This window comes from Rhinatrema bivittatum, chromosome 9, assembly GCF_901001135.1.
Source record: "Rhinatrema bivittatum chromosome 9, aRhiBiv1.1, whole genome shotgun sequence".
Lineage (NCBI taxonomy): Eukaryota > Metazoa > Chordata > Amphibia > Gymnophiona > Rhinatrematidae > Rhinatrema > Rhinatrema bivittatum.
In genome coordinates, this window is record NC_042623.1 from 203577588 (window position 1) to 203589672 (window position 12085).

Genomic DNA, 12085 nt, shown 5'->3' on the forward strand with positions numbered 1-12085 from the left:
AAACAGATTCCATGCTACTAATGCCGGCAACAAGCAGTGGCTATTCCCTATTCATTAATAGCAGTTTATAGACATCTCCTCCAGGAACTTATCCAAACCTTTTTTAAACCCAGCTAAAGCATAAATAACTATTCTCTATTTAACAGTTGCACCCTACTCATGATTTTATGAACCTCTATCAGTTGTCTCTTCTCCAAGCTAGAGACCTAACCTGCTTAACTTTTTTTCATAAAGGAGTTATTCCATCTGCTTTCTACTACTACTACTACTACTACTATCTTTTTTGAGATGGGGGCGACCAGAACTGAATGAAATACTCCGGTTGCATTTGCACCATAGATCTATACAAAGTAATTATGAGATTCTTGGATTTGCTCTCCGTTCCCTTTGGAATAATTCCTACCATTTTATTTGCCCTTTTTTGACTGCCTCCACTCAATGAGCTGATGATTTCAATGTATTGTTCACAATGACACCAAGATCTCCTGGATGGTGACTCCTAATATTGAACTCAGTATTTCCTATTTCATTTCAAATAACAGCACACTTTTAAGCACCTAGCAATAACTTTGTTTATAGCTTCTTGACAACCCATGCAAATATCATTATAGATTATACTAAAAAATAGCTTAGGACTGTAATCAATCTATTGCAAATGGTTGACTAAAAGTAAACATTTTAACTCACTATTTGAAAATGCATAAAAAAATGAGTGGTCTTTTTTTCTTTCAATGGGAATGAAGGACCTTTAAAATAAAAGTTAAATGACTGAATTATTAAAGCAAAGTATAAATTGTTTAAGTGATGACAAATGGCAATGTTAACGTAAACTGTGTGAAATTCAACTGCAGTTCTCAAGGTCTGATTTTATGATCACATTAATCCTCTCAATGCTGTGCTTCAACAAATATGTTTTCCTATTTTGTCTACGGGAGAGCAAGCTAAACCATGAACTTTTATGTTTATATACAATTATTTTTAGTGGTGGCAGATCTTCAGTAAGATTGGCATAATTAGGGAATCGGAAAGGTGCAGCGCTATGAACATACCTTCTATGGCAATATAGGTAATACATTTTAAGGAAATAAAAAGAAAACAATGTAATTGAGCAGAATAAAATCCTTATCATGCTAAGAAAAAGTGCTAAGGTGCAAGCCTTTGAGACTACTAAGGTACCAAGAGTAATCTGAGTAACTGCAAAAGGTTACACCAAGTTATGTAGCACCTCAGAAGAAGGCTCTGTAATTACAGCTGCAGAGCCATGGGTGGGATCAAACATTGGGTGAAAAATCTTCTATCTCTATAGCTCTGCTCAGGGTATATACAGTTTGTACATCCAAGTGAAGGAAGCCTACATGGAAAATCAGATTGAAGCTGCAGGGTCTATTACCATTGAGGGGAAGAAAATATAGATTCTCAGGGCCTCTTGCTCACATGCCACTCTTATTCCCAATATGCATGTGTGCACCAAGCCATCTTTTTCCTTATATTATCTGAGGAGAAGAATAAGAGCAAGTTTGCTTACCGTAAACGGTGTTTTCCGTAGATAGCAGATGAATTAGCCATGCTGTATGGGTACGTCCTCCGTGCCACTAGGTGGCGGAGCTCTCAAAGTCTATTAAAGACGTTTAGCTAGGTACTCCCTCCCTCCTGTATCCTGACAGGATTACCTCAGACTCCTCAGTCATTATCAAAGCAAGGTAGGTATGCTAGAACTGTCCGGGGAGGCGAGTAGGTCAGCATGGCTAATTCATCTGCTATCTACGGAAAACACCGTTTATGGTAAGCAATCTTGCTCTTTTCACGTAGATAAGCAGCTGAATTAGCTATGCTGTATGGGAGTCCCCAGCTGACGTATTGAGCAATTAGTATGTGTCTTTTTTTTTTTTTTGCTCAATACGAAAATAGTGGCAGACAGTTCCTATGAAGGCTGTATTTGTTTAGAATTTTGCACTTCTGTAGGATAGTCCGTCGCAAAAGGATCATCCACCGTCTGTTTGTGTAAACGCTGGTGGGATTTGAAAATGTGTAGCGGTGACCGTTTCGCTGCTTCACAGATGTCAATGAGAGGTACTTGATGGAGAGAAAGGCAATCGAGGTTGTCATCTCATACACATGATTTGCACTTAGGGTCGTAGATAGTGTGTGCGACTTTCTATTATCACTGAAAAATGATATAATTGGATATCTCTTTGGATAAAGTTGTTCTCGTCCCTGGATGCCCTTGTGCGTTTGGATTGACGAAGAAAAACAATTGTCAGGGTCGACTGGGTGACAAAGTGTGCTTTTGTAGTATGCCAGCGCACGTTTACAATCAAAGGTAGGTCACATTGCCGTATTGTTAATTGGAAAAGGCTTGGATGGAACGTGGGTATGGTGATGGTTTGGTTAATTCAGAAACTGGACAGTATCATTAGTAGAAATTTTGGGTAAATGCGCAAGGTCATCCTCTCATGGTGAAATTGAAGAAAAAATGGGTAGAGAAGCAATGTTTATAATTCACTTGGTCTTCTTGTAGGAGTTAAATCGGCCAGGAAAAGCATCTTTTCTGAGAGGTAGCGAAGATGACAAGTGTGTAGAGGTGTAAAGGAAGAAAGCATTAGCTGTTCGAGATCCCTGGTAATGTGCCACGGCACCGGTGGTTTTGTAAAGGTGGATGTAGGGGCAATAGGCCCTACATGAACATGTATACCAAGGAATAACATGAAAGAGGCCCTTCCTCTAGATGAAGGTGATAAGCTGTATTGGTGCTTACAGGAACAAGTAGCGAGGAGTTGCAATGCCCTTGCTGCATCGTAGATGGAGGTAGGGCAGAAGTCGGCCAGGTGGGCCAGTTAAGGGGGCTATACCTGCTGATGAACACTCGGAAGCACAGCAGGACAACCTTCCTGGTATTTGAATGTGATGGAGTGTTGTCATGAGGATAGGAGAAAAACGTAGATAAGCAAGCTCATCGATCTCCATGCCTTAAGGTGCAGGGAGGCGTGGAGTGGATGTTCCAGGGAAGAAGCTATGATATGCGTCCAGGAGAATTAGGTTGTGGATCGAAAGCCGTCGTAGGTAACTGTACCATGGACGTCTTGGCTATGTTGGCGCTTTGTTTTGTTTTTCTTTTTTGCATATCCTGGATATGGCATATTCGCCTGGTCTTCTATGCATCTCTGAGAGATGAGTGGTATCGGAGGGAATGCATAAATATGTGTTGTGACTAATCGATGAGAAAGGCGCCTGGAGTCTGAGTGAGCTCAGAGAAATCGAACAAAGTTCACCATTTTTTTTTTTTTTTACAGTGTTGGAAGAGATTCACTTTAGTGAGACATCTTAGTGACAGTATGTCTGGAGTTAGTTTTGTAGCTAGTTCCCCTTTTAGGGGCGAAAGTGATGCGGAGTTTGTTCGGCCTGGAATCGTGAATTCCGGCACGTTGGAATTCCGGCACGTTGGAATTCCGGCCTGTTGGAAACAGGATGCTGGGCTTGATGGAACCTTGGTCTGACCCAGTATGGCATTTTCTTATGTTCTTATGATTGAAGTGAGATGGATGATCGATGAGCATGATCCAGTCTCTAAACTGCCTCTTCGTAGAGATTCCAGGAGCCGGATACTCTTTTTTTTTTTTTTTTAAACAATGGAAGTCGGATTTCGTGTGAATCATGACTATCTGTTCCTTGTAGGGAATCCTGAAGGTTTATGTGTAGTGTATGTTCATATGAAGTCAATAGAGCTTGCGCCTGTTACAGAAGGGAGGCCTTCGCAACTGTTATGTGCACGCAGGCTTTGGCTAGATGTAGCAAGAGATGCCATGAGCAGCTGCTGCACGAGAATAGGAGATGTGTGCCCTTGGACCTCGGTGAACCCAGAGAGGAGCTCTGGGGAAACACCGAGGCTGGTGAGACAAATCCGTGTCTGGGTCGAGACCAAGCCCAGACCCCTGCCGACCTGCATACCTCAGTGAGACCAACCACCCTTGGTTGGTCTCTGAGTGGTCCTCCGACTACTCCAAACCCTTTCGGACATGCCGCCGCGAATGGCAATGGCAGCAGGCCAGACAGAAGACGAGGGCAGACGAAGGATCTGGAACCTGAAGACTGAGACAAGAGACTTGAGGCGTGAAGACTCAGACGATAAGCTTGAGCATGAAGACTCAGAATCAAGGTTTAGGAACAAGTACTGGTTTGAGACTGCAATGCAGTGCGCCCTACACAGCCTACCGACACGGGCGGACCCCATGGGCTGGTCACGGACCACGCTTGAGAGCGAAGCGGACTGCAGACGAGAATGTGTTAATTGAAGCCAGAACATAGTGTTGTAAACTGTGAGGTTTGGGTGAACCCTTGGACACTGTGGCAGCTGACCACGCCCACGGGGGGAAGTCCCGTGAGGGGCCACAGGTCAGGCTTCGCTCAGGACACACAAAAACAGAGTTTGATCTTTTATTAGACTGTGTAAGGAAGCCACCAGAGGTAGCAGTAGTGAGCAGCTGGAATAGCCCGGCAGGGCTGGTATCCCTCAGGCACTGGAACAGCGACTCCTCCGGTAGCAGTGCTGTAGTGGAAAGAACTGAGAGAATGAGTACAGTGGAGAATATACAAGACCCCAGTATGGAAATCCCCAGGGTAGGGAGAGCAGACCCTCAAGGAGCGAGTAGCTTAACCCTGAGAGCTGGGTGGCTTGCAGATGGTATACTCACGCAGCGGGTCCACGGAGATGGCACTGGGGCTGGAACGGAGGCAGGCCCTCGAGGAGCGAGTGCCTGGTTCCAGGAAACAGCTCTGAGGTGAAGATGGTAGTACTCACTGATGTTGAAGATTAGTGAATCCTTCCAGGCAGAAGAGAAGATAGGAATAGGCAGCAAGTCAGGGAACATGGGCCCTCGAGGAGCGAGTACCGGTTTCCTGATAGCGACCTGGAAAGCAAGTGAGGCCCCCGAGGTGCGGGTACCCCGTTAGCGAAGAGATTGGAGAGGCAGAGTAGCTGGGTACGGAGAGCGAATCCCATCCGTAGGATTCCCGTAGAATTACCCTTGCTAACTCAAAGGCTAGCAAACATTGTAGGCTTTAAATATCTGGGCTTCATGATGTCATCACGGGGGGACGCCCCGGAGGTTCGCGCCAAGTAGGAAATAAGAAGATGGGCCGGGCGGCGCGTGCGCCCTATGGTACAAGCGGAGTATGGTAGGAGGCAGCGCCCAAGCCGGTCTGGGGATGCTGGAGAAGACAGCAGGCAGATGCCGCGGTAGCCAGGCATCCATCCGCAACATGAGGAGGAGCAAACAAAGAAAGGTAGGCGGAGTGAAGCCGTCAGAAAGGGACGGTTGCAACACATGGTGAAGATCCAGTAGAAGTCTATACCAACACGCGCCCTACACAGCCGCCCATGGCTGGTCGCGGACCACGCTGGAATGGCACAGGTTCAGTCAGAGTCTTAGGCATGGACAGAGCAGCCACCAGCACATCCGAGGACCGAGACAATTTCGAGGGTAAGGGACCAAGACGAGACTTGGATTCGAGCATAGGGTAGGGGACCAAGACGAGACTTAAGAACATAAGAAATTGCCATGCTGGGTCAGACCAAGAGTCCATCAAGCCCAGCATCCTGTTTCCAACAGAGGCCAAAACCAGGCCACAAGAACCTGGCAATTACCCAAGCACTAAGAAGATCCCATGCTACTGATGCAATTAATAGCAGTGGCTATTCCCTAAGTAAAATTGATTAATAGCCATTAATGGCTATTAATCACTCAGACACTCAGACACGGGTCAAAGGACATAACTGGACTTCAAAGAGACACATTCTCGGCCCCGACCACCTTAACATGTACACCTTAGCATGAGTCAATGCCACTTAGCCCTTCCCTTCTCCTCCTCTTACCTCCCTCCATCCTTAGTCACCTTATTTGTGAAACGCCTATTATCACTGCTTTGATGCTCTGTATTTATATGCTCTATCTATATTTATATTTGCTATCTGTTCTCATTCACATCCACCATTGGTTTCTTTTTGTTTTTAAAGACTTGTTCTATTTATAATGTTATTTGTTATCTGACAACTTGCTTTATTGTAACGTCACTGCCACGATTGTTTCTACTTATAAGACTTGTTCTACTTATAATGTTATTTGTTATCTGATGATTTGTTTCAATGTAACGCCACAGCTGCGATTGTTCAGTTTCAATGGAAACCGATATGATTTGATATCTTCTTTCAAGAATGTCGGTATACAAAAATTCTAAATAAATAAATAAATAAATAAATAAATAAATAATGGACTTCTCCTCCAAGAACTTATCCAAACCTTTTTTGAACCCAGCTACACTAACTGCACTAACCACATCCTCTGGCAACAAATTCCAGAGCTTTATTGTGCGTTGAGTGAAAAAGAATTTTCTCCGATTAGTCCTAAATGTGTTACTTGCTAACTTCATGGAATGCCCCCTAGTCCTTCTATTATTCGAAAGTGGAAATAACCGAGTCACATCTACTCATTCAAGACCTCTCATGATCTTAAAGTCCTCTATCATATCCCCCCTCAGCCGTCTCTTCTCCAAGCTGAACAGCCCTATCCTCTTCAGCCTTTCCTCATAGGGGAGCTGTTCCATCCCCTTTATCATTTTGGTTGCCCTTCTCTGTACCTTCTCCATCGCAACTATATCTTTTTTGAAATGCGGCGACCAGAATTGAACACAGTATTCAAGGTGCGATCTCACCATGGAGCGATACAGAAGCATTATGACATTTTCCGTTCTATTAACCATTCCCTTCCTAATACTTCTTAACATTCTATTTGCTTTTTTGACTGCTGCAGCACACTGAGCCGACAATTTTATCCACTATGATGCCTAGATCTTTTTCCTGGTTGGTAGCTCCTAATATGGAACCTAACATTGTGTAACTACAGCAAGGGTTATTTTTCCCTATATGCAACACCTTGCACTTGTCCACATTAAATTTCATCTGCCATTTGGATGCCCAATCTTCCAGTCTTGCAAGGTCCTCCTGTAATGTATCACAGTCTGCTTGTGATTTAACTACTCTGAATAATTTTGTATCATCCGCAAATTTGATAACCTCACTCGTTGTATTCCTTTCCAGATCATTTATATATATATTCAAAAGCACCGGTCCAAGTACAAATCCCTGAGCCACTCCACTGTTACCCTTTTCCACTGAGAAAATAGATCATTTAATCCTACTCTCTGTTTCCTGTCTCTTAACCAGTTTGTAATCCACGAAAGGACATCACCTCCTATCCCATGACTTTTTAGTTTTCGTAGAACCCTCTATGAGGGACTTTGTCAAATGCCTTCTGAAAATCCAAATACATTATATCTACCGGTTCACCTTTATCCACATGTTTATTAACCACTTCAAAAAAATGAAGCAGATTTGTTAGGCAAGACTTCCCTTGGGTAAATCCATGTTGACTGTATCCCATTAAATCATGTCTTTCTATATGCTGTACGATTTTGATCTTGAGAATAGTTTCCACTATTCTTCCCGGCATCCCTGCCCGAAAGCACCCTACAGCCCCCTCAGCTCTGCTGGTAGGGCCTAGGATGCCAGAAGGCAGGTCCTCTCAATAGGCTCAACCTCTTCAGGCCCACAGCCTTAGTAGGCTGCAGGACTTGCCCCTAGCAGACTTCTGAACCATGTCTCGGAAAGACCTTAGCCTGCTGGTGACCCACACGGTGCATTGCCTCGCCCTCACCTCCCATCCTGACACGCCCTGGTGGAAAGTGTTGGGACCGGGCCAGGGAAATGGGGGTGGGGGTTCCTGCTGAGAATCCCTCTACTCAGGGTTGACTCTCGGCCAAGAAGGGGACCGCTCCTGGAGGCTGGTGCACGGAGTTGTGGCCACTGGTAGGTTCAGGGCATGCGCGTCCCAGGCAGACCCTTCCTGTCGTTTCTGTGGACAGGAGGAGGATTTATTCCACCTGGTACTCAAGTGTCCCAGGTTAATCCTCTTCCTGTCCTTCCTTAATATTATTTTTGGGCTTTTGGCTGAATTTTACCCCTCCTGATTTACAGGAGCGTGACCAGGAGAGGGCCTCTGCGCCAGAGGGACGCCCTGGTCAACTTTCTCCTGTCCCCCACCAAGCAAACAGATTGGCGGTTGAGACAGGAGGGACTGGCCAGGGGCAGGTCCTTCGACTGCGTGGCCCTCTTCAGCACGATGCGCTCCCGGATCAAGGCAGCGCACGTCTGCGCCATGTCCTCTGGCCGGGTGGAGGAGTTCGCCCGCCAGTGGGCAGGGTTCTCTGCTCCCTTCCCCTCCCTCCCCGTTTTGAATTAACCCTTCTTTCCTTTCACATTAATCTTTACTTTGTGCACTTTTGGGTGCCCCTTTCCTGCCCCCTTTCCCCTCCACTAAATAGTAGAGCAGCAGAGGTTCCCCCTCCCTAATTCCCCCCCCCCCAACTCCCTGAAGAAGGGACCCCGCCTTCTCTAACCTCTCCCCTCTGAGGGATGGTCTGCAACACCCCCCCTCCGCCACAGGCGGATTTAGCCCCCCCCCATGTTGTTGACCCCCGACCCTTCCCCCTCTCTCCCTTCTCTTTTGTTGAAGGGAACATGCGGAGGCAGGTGGGCAAATAGAAAGCAGGGGCATGGGAACTTGGCAGCGGAGTAACCTGCTGCCTTTTAGTTCTGGGCTCCCCCCTCCCTTTTATCCTTCCCTTTTATTGGTCCCCCCATCCTGGGTCCCCCATCAGAGGGCGTCGGGGAAGAGTATGTTTCTTTCCCTTTAAGGGGTGGGGCGGCCTGTCCGGTCTCACCGAGAAATAGGCCAGTCCCTTCCTTAAACTTGCTTGAAATGGGAAACAAAGCTCCTCCCCCTCCTGTTCCTCTCATCCTATCTGAGTAGTTTGCTCGCTGCGGAAGATACATTAATGACGTGACTTGCGCTGCAAGCAGGCTTAAAAAGGACCTGCAGCACACGTAGGCTTTTTTTTTTTGGCGCTTGTTTTACCTTTTGCTGTGCATTTTTAATTTGTTGTCCTGCGTTGAGCCATCGCTGGCAGGAAGGATTGCCTGCTGGGTTATAGGATCTGCCTTCCCAGCCTCCGCGGTGCCCTTTGTACTGCTCCTGCTGCTGTCTGGGATCTCTGTATTCCTGCCCAGCCTCTGCCGGCTCCCTGATCTGCAGTCTTTGCATCTGCCTGCATTATCGAGATTGGATTACTTCTGTCTGGATTCCTGAGTCGGAACAACTGCGTCTCTCCTTGATTCTCAAAATAAAACTAAGTGCCTAGCCTGGTCTGGGAGAACTGGAGAGAAGAGGATGGATCTCAAGAGCAGCCAAGAAAACATAAAAGCAGGGCTTTGTGAGAAGGGGGCTGAGGGGAAGAAAGAGGTAGTTACTGCTTTGTTTGGGTATTGGGGCTGCCCCTCTCTTTCTACTGCCAACCCTGTCCTCTCTTTGTGCCCCCCCCCCCAGCTCTCCCTCTTTCTTTGTGCCCCCCCCCCCCCATGTCCTCTTCCCCTTTTCCCGCTGAGCCCTCATGCATGTCCTCAGCCTTCTCCCTTGTGCCCCCTGCCCTACCTCCAAGCCATCTTTCACTGTGCCCCCTCCCCAGCCCTCTCCTCTGCCCTTTCCCAGAATCCCCCAGCCTTCTGCTTCTTCCTTGTATCTCCAGGTCTTCTTTTTCTCTGTGTCCCTTATCCTCTCCTTTCTTTGTGCCCCAAGTCCTCTCTCCTGCTCTCTTTCCCATGTCATTCTCCCTATACCTTCAGCTGTTCTTTTGCCTTGTGCTCCTGCCCTCTTTCCCCCATTCCCCTAGTCGTCTTCTTTGTCCTTGTATTCCTGCCTTCTCCCCTCCCCTGCCCTACCCAGTGTTCTCCCCCTGTCCTCTTTCCTCCATGCCCCAGCCCTGTCCTCTGCCATTTTCTTTGAGTTCTCCACCCCTCCTTTTTTCCCCTTCCCCAGCCAAAGTTTCCTGCCATTTCCTTCTGTCCCCTTCTCTGCTCCATTCACTCCTCTTTCTTTTATCTCTTGCCCCCACAATTACCCGCAAAAGAAAAACAAAGGTTTGGCAGTTCCAATATAATAGTGAATTATATTGGGCCTGCCAAGCCTTCATCATTAAGAACATAAGAAATGCCATACTGGGTCAGACCAAGGGTCCATCAAGCCCAGCATCCTGTTTCCAACAGTGGCAAATCCAAGTCACAAGTACCTGCCAAGTAACCAAACATTAGATAGATCAGAAGCTACTATTGCATATAAATTACCATAATAGCAGTTTATGGATTTATTCTCTAGGAACGTAGCCAAACTACACTAACTGCTGTAACCACATCCTCTGGCAATGAATTCCAGAGCTTAACTATGCGCTGAGTGAAATAATTTCCTTCGATTTGTTTTAAATGAGTTAATTGCTAACTTCATGGAATGCCCCCTGGTCCTTTTATTATCTGAGACAGTAAATAACTGATTTACATTAACTTGCTCAGTCCTTTCATGATTTTGTAGACTTCTATCATATCCCCCCTCAGTTGTCTCTTTTCCAAACTGAACAGCCCTAACTTCTTTAGACTTTCCTGATAGGGCAGTTGTTCCATGCCTCTTATCATTTTGGTCACTCTTCTCTGTACCTTCTCCAGTGCAGCTATATCCTTTTTGAGATGTGGCGACCAAATTTGCACACAGTACTGAAGGTTCTCACCATGGAGCGATACAGAACTATTATGACATTTTCCGTTTTATTCACCATTCCCTTCCTAATAATTCCTAACATTCCATTTGCTATTTTGATCGCCACAGCACAATGGGCCGATGTTTTCAATGTATCTAGATCTTTTTCCTGGGTGGTAACTTTCAATGTATCCACAAGATGGCACCGGCCGTCCATTGCTCCTACCATGTGACAGAGGCCGACCAATGGCACTGGTAGCCCCTGAGACATAGTAAGGGCAAAGGCTATCGGTGCCATTTTGAATACCGGCAGCCGACGGCCCAAGGGCAGGAGAATGCTCCAGGACCCCTGCTGGACCACCAGGGACTTTTGACAAGTCTTGAGGGGGGGGGGGGTTCAGGAGGCTGGGAGGTTGTAGTTAATTAAATTTAAAGGGTTGGGATGGCTTTTTTTTTTTATTTTAATGGGAAATGAAGAACATATGTAACTAATGAACGAATCGGGGTCCCCCGAAAACGGATGCAACGGATTTGGGTCCCGACGAACACTGAATCGAACATATCCGTCCCTGTTACACATCCCTACTTTTTACCTTTGTAGCTGCACCTTTCAGTTTTTCCTATTTTTCTCATTTTATCAAAGTTTCCTTTTTGAATGTTTAGCGCTAGAGCCATGGATTTACTTACTGTCCCCCTTCCTGTCATTAATTCAAATGTGATCATATTATGATCACTATTGCCAAGTGGCCCCACCACCGTTATCTTTCTCCAAATCCTGTGCTCCACTGACAGTTAGATCTAAAATTGCTCCCTTTCTAGTCAGTTCCTGAACCAATTGCTTCATAAAATTGTCATTTCCATCCAGGAACTTTATCTCTCTAGCAAGTCCTGATGTTTCACTTACCCAGTCACTATAGGGGTAATTGAAATCTCCCATTATTACCGCCGTACCCATTTGGCTAGCTTCCCTAATTTCTCTTAGCATTTCATTGTCCGTCTCACAATTTTGGCCAGGTGGGTGATATAATACTCCTATCACTATACTCTTGCCCAACACAGAAGGGATTTCTACCAATAAAGATTTGATTGTACATTTAGTCTCGTGCAGGATCTTTAACCTGTTGGACTCTATACCATCCCGGACATAAAGCTGCTATACACTCTAATTCTCCCATCTTACTTCTTAGATTTCTGGCATTAGCACTCAAACATTTCAAAGTGTATTTTGTTTGTATTAACATTCTGCTGTGAGGAAGTTTAAAAGGGGGCCAGAAAGCATCCGGAATACATGTAGGCCTTCCTTGCTCATTCGCCAGCTCTGAGCTGGAGCTAATACTGCCAGAACATGCCTTCCCAGCCTCCGTGGAGGGAAAGCACATAAGCTGTTCTGTTACCTATCATCGGTCCTGCCTGATCTCTTCCTGCCTCCACAGGTAATCTTTTGCCACCATTGC

The 12085-nt window shown here is 46.1% G+C and overlaps 1 long non-coding RNA gene across 1 annotated transcript in view; it reads left to right on the forward strand.

Moving 5' to 3' along the window:
- The first annotated feature begins 8982 nt into the window (after nucleotides 1-8982).
- The window catches only part of LOC115099511, a 140329-nt gene continuing 137226 nt past the window's right edge, over nucleotides 8983-12085 (forward strand). Inside the window, exon 1 of the long non-coding RNA XR_003858811.1 lies at nucleotides 8983-9350. This is a non-coding gene — a long non-coding RNA (uncharacterized LOC115099511). The remainder of the gene's footprint in view (nucleotides 9351-12085) is intronic.